This window comes from Dioscorea cayenensis, unplaced genomic scaffold (assembly GCF_009730915.1).
Source record: "Dioscorea cayenensis subsp. rotundata cultivar TDr96_F1 unplaced genomic scaffold, TDr96_F1_v2_PseudoChromosome.rev07_lg8_w22 25.fasta BLBR01000207.1, whole genome shotgun sequence".
Taxonomy (NCBI): domain Eukaryota; kingdom Viridiplantae; phylum Streptophyta; class Magnoliopsida; order Dioscoreales; family Dioscoreaceae; genus Dioscorea; species Dioscorea cayenensis.
This window is the reverse complement of record NW_024086598.1, coordinates 2,837-16,220: the sequence shown is the minus strand read 5'-3', so window position 1 is coordinate 16,220 and position 13,384 is coordinate 2,837. Positions and strand designations below refer to the sequence as shown.

The window sequence follows — 13,384 nt, the reverse complement described above, 5'->3', positions numbered from 1 at the left end:
ATATGTGTATATATTCAAACCAGAGAGAAAGAGAAGGACAAGATTGTTTTATATAGAAGCTAAGATATTTGCTTGGACTTCACATAATCTTTCTCTTTCTTTTTCTCTTTCTCTCATCATGCAACACATGCATGTACAAAATATGAAACAGTACCAGCCTTAATTTGTAGTGTACGCATGAGTATATATATATATATCATATTTGAGCAGCATGCAAGCATTTTTAGAATAATGTTTTTCTTGTTATTCCAATGTTTTTGTAGGCCATCTTCTTTCTTTATCCTTTTGCTGAAACAAGTAACTGAGTGCTATTGAGAGAGAACTAGTACTCTGTTGCTCAACTTTCAACCATCCAAAACTAGAATGTTTAGTAGGGAACTTCATAATTAAGTTGGTATTATAGTCTAGGATTATATTAAGCACATCATTAGGAAACTTTAAAGTAAAGTTTATCTATATATGTGTCTAATGCTTTTATAAGTCAAAAAGTTAACTAATATATAGGAGCTAATTAAGAACCTCTATATAATTCTTTGACGGACTGGTGCTTAATTAATTCATCAATGTATTGTTCTTAATGTCTCATACGTCTAAAATTTAGAATGAAAAAGCAGTGTAGAAAATAATAATACTATTAGTATTTCGTCACTGTTTTATCTTTATATATGCTTAGTTTTTTTTTTTAAGTGATTATATACACCTTCGAAAGATATGATTATTTTATTTATTTTTTTCAATTGATAAAAAATTTAGAATGGAAGTGGATCGTTAAACTAGATTTAAAGAGTGAATAAAATAATCATATGTTTTGTTTGAGAACAATTCCATAAATGAGATATACACCCAAAGACAATTATAAAACTAATTACTATAAACAACAAGGTAATTAGTGAATATTAATTCCTTAAGTTTTAATAAATGAGAGATCATCATGAGATCACCACTTTCAGAGTTGATGCTTCCCTCAATTAATCAATCACAATCTGCTAATTAAATCAAATTGTTTGTGTCTAATTGCACTGTTAGATGAATGAATCTTTCCTAATACATTGATGTTAGTTGACAAGTCATTCCAACACGGTTTTGATCTTATGAGAAAAATTTGCTTCTATTTTGTGAGGAATCACTTAAAATTCGGAAAAGTTGCTTATAATTCCATGAATGTGCATGCCTTCAAATTTACTCAAGTTTGTTGCTAAGCAAAGCTCTCATAATAGTGTGATTAAAGAAGATTGAAAAGGACATTGAAGAATATTGTCTTCATAATGACAAGGATTGATTTAGGACTAGATGTAACACCAACAACTCATCATCTTTCATATATATGCCATCCTTGTGTCAATTATCAAACCGAAATTATACACACATATATATGCCTACGAAAATGAGTGATTTACTATGTACCCCAATTTATCTTTATGTGGGTAAAATTATAAAAATTATCAATAATTTTTTAACCATGACAGTTAAAAAAATCACCTGATTATTGATTGTTTGAGAAGTTGGTTAGTTCAGTAAAGCACGGCTTTGAATTCATGGTTTTTAACCATGCCTTTAATAAAAGTTAAGTTGAATATTGATTGTTTGAGAAGTTGGTAGGTGTAGAGTACGACTTTGTTTTTCATAAAACTCTACTTTCTCTATATGCTCAACAACCAAATAATGAGGGGAGAGACTTAGTCTTCTCTTGATTTAGATGGTTCCTCAATAAATGGATGATCTCTACATGCGGTTATTTACTAAAGATTATCTATGTTTTTTTATCTCATTGTATTTTTCTACTTCCTTTCTTTGTATTGTATTACTTCATTCTATGATTAATTTGGCATTATATACCTTTTGGGTATTTTTCTCTGATTGTTTGTAGAGGTACCTTGTGCATATTAATTAGTTGAACTAATTTTTATGTGAATATAATATATATATATGCAATTACTTGTATATATAATCAACAAAGAAATTTAGTGTCTATATATATATCAAGAAAGTTTTTCATATTTATGTCACCTTTCACTTGCTCAAATATTTATAATGTAAATTAAGTTCTTAACTTTTTAATGTTATTTGTAAATTAATTGCTTGAGATTTAAGTATCTTTTTTGTGTGATAAATACATACTTGAGAAAGATGGAAAATGATTCATTAAAAAGGAAAAAGAAAAGTGATGGACAATGAAAACAATGAAAACAATTAAAACCTTGGTAAGTAAAACTTTAAGGAGTGCAAAATTTACAAAGGATTAAGTTTGGAAAGTTCTCAAATGAGCTTAAGGATGTTGCTGGTTCTTCAAGCAAAGTAGTCGTTTCACTAAGTCAAGGATGAAATCAACAAATGCAATGAGGTTTCTAATTATCTTATATTAAAATGAAGATGTTATGATATTGATTATGATGACATATGCCAATGCTTCATTTTTTTCTAAAAAAAATTATTTTTGGGTTTTTTCAATAAAGTATTTATTTTTGGGTTGATAACAAAAGAATGTTTATAACAAGGATTGATTTTTGAAAAAAAAAAACATTTATACAATTTTTGGCAATCACACGCGCACACATATACAAGTTCTCTCTCTCTCCTTTTTTTTAATAGTAAACTTTTATTTATTTATTTATTTACATAATATTTCGATATTTCTCATATTTTTGTACTTTTATAAAAAAATTATAATCTTTTTAATTGTGATTTATCTATTTTTATAAAAAGAAATCTTGATACTAAACAAAATAAAGCTAAATGTGTGTAATATATATAAGCTAGTGTGTTGTCTTAAAAAGATAGTAAATAAAAAATAAATAAATAGTCTTGTTTTTTTATATTGATTAAGAACACAAAAAAAATATGTATATGAATATATTACATTTTTTAATTAATTTTTTTATTTTATCATATTCTTCTTTAATAAAATAGAATCTAGGAAAATGAAATGAGAAAGAATAAAATGTTAAGAAAATATTATTAAGAACTTGGAATTTGAGTTTGTTCATCAAATGGCTCTTTTCTTTTCATAAGTTTCTGTTGAATATTAATTTTTTTTTTTTCATCTTACATAATGATTTAATGTATGTTTGTCTTTGATGTGGATATTTATATTACTAAGAGGACAACACACACAGAATATAGAGATTTACAACTTAATTTGTTAATTTTGTCTACTCAATAGAGTGCTATAAGCCATCTTTATTTTTACAAATAGACTAATTTGATACTAAGATCCAAAGTAGAGAGGACAAAATCAAGAGATCTTTCACTGTGAAAATCAGAGACTATTACAAAATAATAATAATAATAATAATAATAATAATAATAAATAAATAAATAAATAAATAAATAAAATAAACAAATAAATAAACCAAACCTTCTAGTTTTGTTTGGTTTTTAAATAAAATTGTAATAATTTAATTAATTTAGCTCAGAGTTGGATGGATGACCCTTCGACAATACGAGTGAAAGAACTTTCGCCAAAAAAAAAAAAGTAATTTTGAGATAACATTATATTTAAATGGTAAGATGATGCTGAGTAGCTAGTATAGATATAAATTGTAATAGAAGTAAAGTTAAATTTTGAATTGATTCACTAGAAGTTATAGTCAAGTGTGTGTCCGAATTTTATTATTGGTATTTGATACTTATTGTTAAAATATGAAATATAGAGGGAATAAAAATAAAAAAATAAAAAGTATTTTTGAGGTAACATTATATTTAAATGGTAAGTTGATGCTGAGTAGCTAGTATAGATATAAATTGTAATAAAAGTAAAGTTAAATTTTAAATTGATCCATTAGAAGTTATACTCAAGTGTGTGACCAAATTTTATTATTGGCATTTGATGCTTATTGTTAAAATATGAAATAGAGAGGGAATAAAAGAGGCATAGTTTATAGAAATAAAGAGCCATATATATATATATATATATATATATATATATATATATATATATATATATATATATATATATTAAGTAAACCTAAAAATATCGATTATAATACTCCACGCACCACACACTATGTACTAGACTTATCCTTATACAGCTAAACATAAAATCTTTTTTAATAATAACATTATAAAAGATAGATATTATTTTTAACCAATATGCACAAAACATTCATATATAATAGATTAGCCACTTTTTCAAACAAAGAAAAAATAAAAAGGGAAAGTAAAGAAAGGAAAAGAAGGGGAAAGCGAAGGAAAAACAATAATAATAATAATAATAATAATAATAATAATAATAATAATTGTTTTGGGCAATCAAATTTTAGTAAAAGAAAAAAAAAAGATGGTTGTTTGATAAATTTTATTTATTTTAAAAAAAAAGTAATAATATGATTTACTAATTATAACCTCATTATAAAATAAAAATATTATTGATTCCTATTCAAGTACATGCACCATCAATATTTTAGAAAATGTTCAAGTCTAAAGTAGAAGAATTATTAACATAATTTTCAATTAATAATATAAAATTATGATGCAATAGCATTATTCACAAATAGGCGGAAAACAAAATAAAACTTCGCTAATAATAAGATGTTCCCATGTTAAGAAGATGAGAAATGGTAATTGTAACTAACTTTTCAATCAAGAATTAACATTTTCAGAAAAATTTTAATGGCTAGAAGCACCAATCACAAGGTAAACTCTTGAGGATGAGAAAATTGGACGAAAAGCTTGGAAATAGGATGAGAAAAATGAGATTCTGTAATTAATTAACTAATTAAAAAGTGAGGTTTATAATTAATAAAAATATATAGGGTATTATAGCCTTTTTTAAAAATGATAAAATATTTTTGGAAGTTTTTACTACTTTCATGAAAAGTGAAGTTTGAAAGGTTTTGGGAGATCAAGAGTTAATTTCTTTCTCGTTTTTAGTAAATTAAAAATTTTTATCCAAATAATGGGATGGTTCAACCCAGTTCTCTTTAACCCTTCTTTTCCTTTGCTTTTCCACCAGGAACCTTAATCCAAACAAATCCTAATATTGTGTTTGGGTCCAAAAGTGGAAGGAAAAAGTGAAAAGTGGGAAAAGAGGAGAAAAAGAGAGAGAGAGTGTGTGTAAGGGAAAGAAAATAAAGAGTTGAATCTTTATTTGTTTAATCAAAGTTTAGTAAGAGAAAAAAAAAGAGTTGCTTGATAAATCTTTTTTTTTTTTCAAGAAGAGATATATATATATATATATATAATAATAATATAATTTATCAACCGTACTTTTGCTATGAATTGAGATTCTATAATTAATTAAAAATTTGAAGATATTATAATTTTTTAAAAAAATTATGAGAACGAGAAAATAAATAATACTAATAACACATAAATAGAATAATGTTTATCCAATGACATGGGAGTGTTTGGATGGAGATTGTTGGAAATATAGTACCACATCGGTTGTGTGATAGAAGTGTAATGTGTTTATATATAGATATAGTGGTTGAGCCACTAAGTCTTGAGACTTTTTGGTGTAAGACCCTTGAGCCCATATAGAATCCATATAGGGCTCACTAGTATCAAAAATATAAAATCTAACATGGTATCAGAGCAATATAGTGGAGCCATCGATGTGGTACAAGTCCATGTGTGTATGATCTCCATGTGTGTAGGACCTCTGAGACACAACTAGTACCAAAAATATAAAATCTAACATGGTATCAGAGCAATATAGTAGAGCCACCGATGTGGTACAAGTCCATGTGTGTATGATCTCCATGTGTGTAGGACCTCTGAGACACAAGTAGTGTACAAGTCCATGTAAACAGACCTGTGGTGTACAAGTCTGTGCAAGTTCGATTGAGTTGAACTTGAGGGAGGGTGTTGGAAATATAGTACCACATTGGTTGTGTGATAGAAGTATAATGGGTTTATATATAGGTATAGAGATTGAGCCACTAAGTCTTGAGATTTTTTGGTGTAAGACCCCTAAGCCCATATAGAGCTCATGTAGGCCTACTAGTACCAAAAATATAAAATCTAACAGAGATGAAATACGTTTGAAAAAAATGGTTTAATTGTTGTACAGGTCCTTGTAATTATGAACTTTTTGCCCTTTTAGTCCTTGCAATATTTTTAGGTACAATTAAGTCCTCATATTTAGTCAAGTTGGGTCATTCTAGTCCGCGGTGTAGATGGACAAGTATAAATTGTAAGGACTTAATTGTATCTAAAACTATTACCGTGGACCAGAACTACCCAACTCGACCATATATGAGGATTTTAATTGTACCTAAAAGTATTACAATTAAACCAAAAAAAATAGATTTAGGGACTAGTACGGCAACTAAACCAAAAAAATTAGATTTAGGTTTGTTTTTAGTTTTTGGTTATTTTTAATTAGATAATAATTTTTTTTTCTCTTCAAATATTGAATCCTTGAATTTAGGTTTTGGATTCTTTGCCTTTCCAATGTGCAACTTTTTTATACTTGCCCAAAATTGTGCTCCTCAAAAATACAAATAAAGTTTCCAAGTAATTAGCAATTCCTTTGAAAATGTGTGCTCTTTTTCATTTTTCTCAAGACCTTTCTGCTTCTCATAATAATGGTTTAAAGTGAGTGGAATCAAGAACCTTTTAAAAAGGATTTGATAGACATGTATCAACTCTTTCATGCAATTCCATTATCAACTCATTAAAATAAATTGGATTTTTTTTTCCTAATTTTCCTAGTGAAGATTAAAGATTAATGGACTATAATAAAATTAATCTATTTTAATATCAGTAATAAAAAAAATTGTGGTATTCATACATTGAGCTTTATAAAAAATTAGACTTTGTCAAGTGATTTTTTTTTAATACATAAGGATCCAAACTGGAAGCTATTTTCTAAAGTAAGCCAATCATGTATGACTTGAACTAACTCTGTTAATAATTCTTTTTCATTCTTACATAGAGCATAATAATTGTTTTAATATTTTTTTAAACATATTTCAACTAGAATAACATCACATGCTTCAAACCCTAAACCATCTCAAAATAAAGCAAGCAAATTGATTGTTCTCCTCAACCACCTCTCCATTTATAAATTGGATTCAAACCAAGATACTTGATTGGTTTGACACATGTTTTTCTCTTATTCATAAACTTCAATGCATTGACCAATCAAAATTTCTCTTTCATTCATACATATATATATATATATGATTAGTTAGTAAACTAAACCAAAGAAAACATTCACCAAGCTTAGAGATCACTCATAAAATTTAATAGCCATAAATATTTATATATATAATCTTGTGTGAGTTGTAAGCAAGTTGATAGGTAGAGTGTAAAGTCTATGTTATATAATCTTGAGACAATGCCAGTGCATGGAAGCACAAGTTGTCCAATAGGTGAAGAAGTACTAGTGGAGCTTTTGGATGGAAGGTTCAGAAGATGGTGGAGGGGCAAAAAGGTCATTTGGCAAAAAAAATACAAAAGGGACTTAGAATGGCATGTTTTTATGCACTTAGCTAGTGTTATTCATTAATCTGTGCTTAGCTTTCTCCTATCACCATTAGTGGGTTTTTGAAGCAATCACCACTAACTTTGTGTTTTCCGCTCTCCTTTTGGGCAAATATATTGGCTTCATTTGACCACCTCCAGCTTGCATTGGCCATGCTTGTAACTTTGTTTTTTTAAGGAGGGGTGGGGGTTGTTCAAGGAGGCATTCTAATTATTTTGATTATAAATTGAAAGTGAAATGGAATGATATCTATGGAGGGTATAATGGTAATTTTAGTTGAAAAAAATGGTAATTTTTTGATGTTGTATTTTTTTTTGCAACATTTTTTGTTGAGGAAAATATAATAACACCACTTATCTAAAATGATTTCATATTTTCATGATTTTAAGAATATTAAGTCTATTTAAATCAAATTTATTGATAAATGGAATGATATTTGGTATGTAGTATATAAGTGTAATTTTCTTATATTGTATTTTTTGCAACATTAAAATAATTTTATACTTCCACAATTCTTGAAATAGTAAGCCTATTTAAATCAAATTTATTGAGAAGAATAACCATGCCTGTTGTGGAGGGTATATTGGTAATTTAATCATGTTGTATTTTTTGTCATATTTATTTTCTAATTAATATAACTATACTATTATCTAACACAGTTCTATATTTTCATAGTTCTTCCAATATTAAATCTATATAAATCATATTTACTGAGAAATGGAATGTTGTTTGTTATATGAGATAACATCAATTTAATTTTTATTTTTTATGAAAATGTGACAAACGGATGTATAATCAGGGCATATGCACAAAGAGGCAATGAAGGCCATCAATACATTCTCGAGTTAATTTTTATTTTCATAGTTCTTGCAATATTAAATCTAATATTTTTTTCACCAGTTAGTCACCCGAGAAATTTTGGTAACAAATGGTCTACATGGCAGCCGGAATAGCTAAGTTAGTAGCTTTTGACCACGTCATCAATTTGTTCACATAAGAAAAATTTGCTGACTAACCCTGAATGATTCCACATCATCATCAATTCTCTTTCTTCTTCATTTTTTTCATCTTCTTCCTCAACATTGACCACACTGAATGCTAAACAGATACACATATATCTTCATGGGTTACCAAACTATGGCCAAATATCAAAATGGATATTGACCTTCAATTCATTTCTTTTTTGATACTATACTTTGATTGCGCTTCAACGAGAGAGTACATGCCCATTTTCGATGAGGAATTGATGACATTGCCACCGGAATGATCACGTGGATTATATTTTGACAGCTCATTTGATGATTTGGAGAGTCCAGCAAGGATTAAATAAGCCACATCATCAAGGAAACCGGTTTTAATCCATGTTAGCCCTTTTTTTTTTCTCCACCTAAGCATCCCGCCCTTTCCTTTTTTTCTCCCGCTTCACCTCCCATTCTTCTTCTTCTTCTTCTTCTTCTTCTTCTTCTTCTTCTTTGCTCAAACCTGAACACATAGTTGTGGTGAGTTCATCTTCTAGAGGACATCTCTTTTGCTCAAGCTTAAACAAGAATTTTGATGGCTGGTTGATACACTAATCCTATATAAGTTTTTATAGATGTCATGCTTGCAGTTGTAGGGTTCTATTGTAGAATATTGTAATAAGGGATTTCTTTTTAATAAAGATTAATTTTAATGAACTCAATGATGAATTTGTAAGGAAACATATCAATATTTATTAAATAAATGGTATAAAAGTTGGCTTGAAATCTGGAATCTGGAAACCATAGTATACATCAATGTGAATGTCAGAACATTTGGTTAGAAAAAAGTCTAATGAAGTCAATGTTGCAAAAAATTACATTAATTATGTTTATAAACTGGCAAAAAAAATCAGATTAAGTTTTTAACAAGGAAGATAGGCCACAAAAAAAATTGTTAACATAAAGGTTCACATAATACATTAATCTTGTACAAGCTTTGTACATAATAAATTAAGTATGTACAATCACAAAATTTGTTAGATGATAAAGAAGTAAATGTTTATAAAGTATATAAGTTTTACACAAAATGCATTAACTTTGTACAATCATAAAATTTACAATAAAAAAAAATCAGATAAAGTGTTTGAAACACTGCAATGCAGTTCTGGCAATTAGATAGTACAAGCTTTTCACATAATACATCAATTCTGTACAATAAAATTTTTTTTGCATATCATAAAGAACTCAATGTGTATAAACCATACAAGCTTTGCACATAATGCATTAATTCTGTACATTCACAAAATTTGCACTGAAATTACTACAAGTATAAACAAAAAAAAGTGTTTGAAACACTGCAAAATTTCTAGCACTATGATAGTTGATAACATTCACAAAATTTGGCAGCATAAACTTGCCTAGACTTGATTATGTTTAATCAAGTTTAAGCGAAGAAGAAGAAGAAGATCGGGAGGTGAAGTGGGAGAAGAAGGGGAAAGGCGGGATGCTTAGGTGGAGAAAAAAAAGGCTGATGTGGATTAAAACCGGTTTCTTTGATGATGTGCCTTATTTAATCCTCGTTGGCATCTCCAAATCATCAAATGAGCTGGCAAAACATAATCCACATGGTCATTCCGGTGGCCACATCATCGATTCCTCATCGAAAATGGGCGGGTACCCTACCATTGAAATGCAATCAAAGTATGATATCCAAAAAGAAACAAATTGAAGGTTAGTATCAATTTTGATATTTGACCATAGTTTGGTGACCCATGAAGATATTTACCCCATAGAATTACTAAAGATTAAATTTTTATTAGTACATCATGTGGTTTATCCTTCCATCCCCCACTGTCAGTTACATAGTAATTAAAATCTTTCTCCATCACCATTGACCACTCTGTTCCTCCAACAAATCCACAGAGCACAAGCAACTAATTAAAGATTAAACTTTTACTGTTTAGCATGCATTCATCCTACTACAACTGCTGAAGTCTACCAAAAAGATTGCCATCAAAACTCATTCTCAATCACTACCAATCATTCTGATCCTCCACCAAATCCACAGAGAACAAACAACAAAAGATCAAACCTTTCCCCATTTGCCAAATATTCAAAGGTTCATCCTTCAACCATTCCATGATCACCACCGACATTGCTACTAAAATCCTTCTCCGCCATACCAGCATATCTCCTAAGCTTTTCTTCAAACACCACCTATGCATCATTCTCAATTAAAGTCCCATTTTCTCTATACTCATCCTCGAGAAACATAGCCCAATTCATCTCCGTCCCAGCAAGATAGAATGCCCGACGCTACCTTGCCAGCATCTCGTACGTGTGCTTCGCTAAGCTGAACTCCTTCTTGAACTCCACCACATTTTTTTTTGAATTTGTTGACCTGCTGAGGAAGAAAATGGAAAAGATGGAAAAGATGAAAAAGATGGAGAAGAAGAGGCTTGATAATGAGGTGGAACAATTAAAGGTGAGTCGGCAAATTTCTCTGATGTGGACAACTTAAGTCAAATTGATGATGTGGTCAAAAACTACTGACGCAGGCCATTTATTGCCAAAATTTCTCGAGTGACTGATCGGTGAAAGAAAGCATTAGTTGAGTGACCATTTTGATATATTTTAAAGTTCGGTGACTGAAGTGATAATTAGCCAAAGTTTGGTGACCTACAGAAAAATTAACCCATACATTCTCACTTCGCCAACATAGGGATTGGGCTATAATCCTCCCCTCACAATTAAAGACTCTTAGCATCATTATTATGTCCAAAATATTTCGAACTCTAATAATGTGTATTTTGCAATTCATATTTTTTTTTTAATAATGGAGCCAATGTCATTGAGTTAAACACTACGTAACTAACTTCAATTTTCTCATATTGCAGTTTTGGCAACATGCCTTAGAAAGAGGAATATGGTAGCATTACCTATCATATTTTGATGATTTTTTGAAAACTAAATCTATTTAACTGAAATCTATTGAGAATTTGTTTAAAAAAAAATTATAGACTAAACATGGATATCTAATTCGCAGATTGTATGAATCAAATGCTCGGTAAAGCAATGAACATACTAATATTTTTTTAATTTTAAAATTAAAATAAAATAATTATAAAACTAAATAATGAATGCAATTGCATAATAATTTTTCAATCGATGATAGCTAAAAACTCTTATCATAAAACTCGGTCTACTTGAACTAAAATTTCTATTTTATATAACTTAGAAATAATTTTAAAAATAATTCATAAATATATACTCATGTGACCCATTTATTAAATTTTGAAAATAATAACAATAGTTAGTTAAATTTTATTTTATTTTTTATTATTAGAAATATGGATAAATCATGGATTTGAACCTTGAACTTTTGAGTTGAGAAAAGAATAAAATACCAACTCTCATAATATATAAATAATTAGTCAAATTGTGAAAACCTAGTAGAAATAAACATATATTCCATTCATTCTAAAATATAAGTCATTTTAAAATATTATATTTTAAAAATTATCGTGGTTTTATAATTCCAAAAAAATATTTATTTATTATTTTTAAAAAATTTAAGTTATATAAATAAAAAGAGTTATTTTATAGTCTAAAGAAAATAGTTTAGTTTCAAGAAAGTGGTGCTTTACTTATTTAATTCATTTTTATTTTAAGAATTAAAAATTTTAATATTATTATTAACTTTTGAGCAAATTTATTAAATGATTTGTATTTCATAATGGATGGAATATAAATATGTATATATATATATATATATATGAATTGAAAGTAAATCAAGTTTGGTTCTAAATTTCCAATAATCAAATCAGAATAATTTCACAATTAAGCTAGCTCAGTAAATCAAAAGATATAACATTTGTATTATAGTAATATCAATAAAAATAATGTCATTATTAAACATATTTTAATGTAGTTATTTAATTCATTTTATTTTAAATTTTTAAAAATTAATATTGTCATTAAGTTTTGAGTAAATTCATTAAACAATTTGTATTTCAAAATGGAGGGAATATATATATATATATATATATATATATATATATATATATATATATATATATATATATATTGTTTACTAATCAGCGAACACAAACTCTAACAACACTTAAACCAAATCCAGCCCAATTAAACGGAGCCCATTAGATTTCACCAGGAATCACAGCAATAGAAATAGGCCCAACTAATTAGTTAGCCCATAAAGCAATGCACTGCCCATCACAACACCAATCCCTATAAAAAAGCATAAAACTAAGTCTCATTTTAGTCCCACATCGGAAGTGGAACAAAGTGGAGAAGCTCATAGGTCTATAAAACCAGGAGCATAGCGAACGTGACAACATACTTACCTGGACGGGGTCAACGGGCGATCAAAAAGACTCGTGGCCTAGGCCGGTGGGCCCCATTGCACATAGGGTGCTGCGCTGGCTTACCATCTGTCCACGTGGCAGAATGGACGTCATAATTTGTGTCAGAGGGGGTACGCGTGCGCGCGGCCCCTGCCAAATTCAGTATTTGAAATTTGTGATTAAAGGGTAGGTTTGATTAATAGTGATTTTATTGTTTAATTAATGAAGTTGATTATTGGGGTAAAAGCATTTCAGAATTTAATTAATTATTTATTTTAAAGAATAATAACTGTTTGTTTAATATTTAATTATATGTTTGACTCTTTGAGAGTCACAATATTTGCGGAAGTGATTGTTAATATATTAGGATGGAAATTTTATTTAATTGTTTACTAAAGGAAATTTGCTAATTACATTATATTCTATTGTACGAGTATGTAAAAAAAATTAAATAATTACTTATTTTTAAAATATTAGTATGTTGTTTGGCAGGGAATAGTATTCAATATCCTATGACAAAGGATGGGATTGAGTCTTAAATTTCTTTCTTTTTTTTTTATCGGATAAGAATAAAATTTAAGGGAAAACTGGTGAATATGTATGGCATTGCAAGCGTTTTTGTGCTAAATTTT

At 28.4% G+C, this 13,384-nt stretch overlaps 1 non-coding gene across 1 annotated transcript; it reads left to right on the top strand.

Moving 5' to 3' along the window:
• The first annotated feature begins 12,744 nt into the window (after positions 1–12,744).
• LOC120253785 lies at positions 12,745–12,906 on the top strand. Its single transcript, XR_005534419.1, has one exon. It is a non-coding gene; the product is annotated as a U1 spliceosomal RNA (small nuclear RNA).
• The last annotated feature ends 478 nt before the right edge of the window (positions 12,907–13,384 follow it).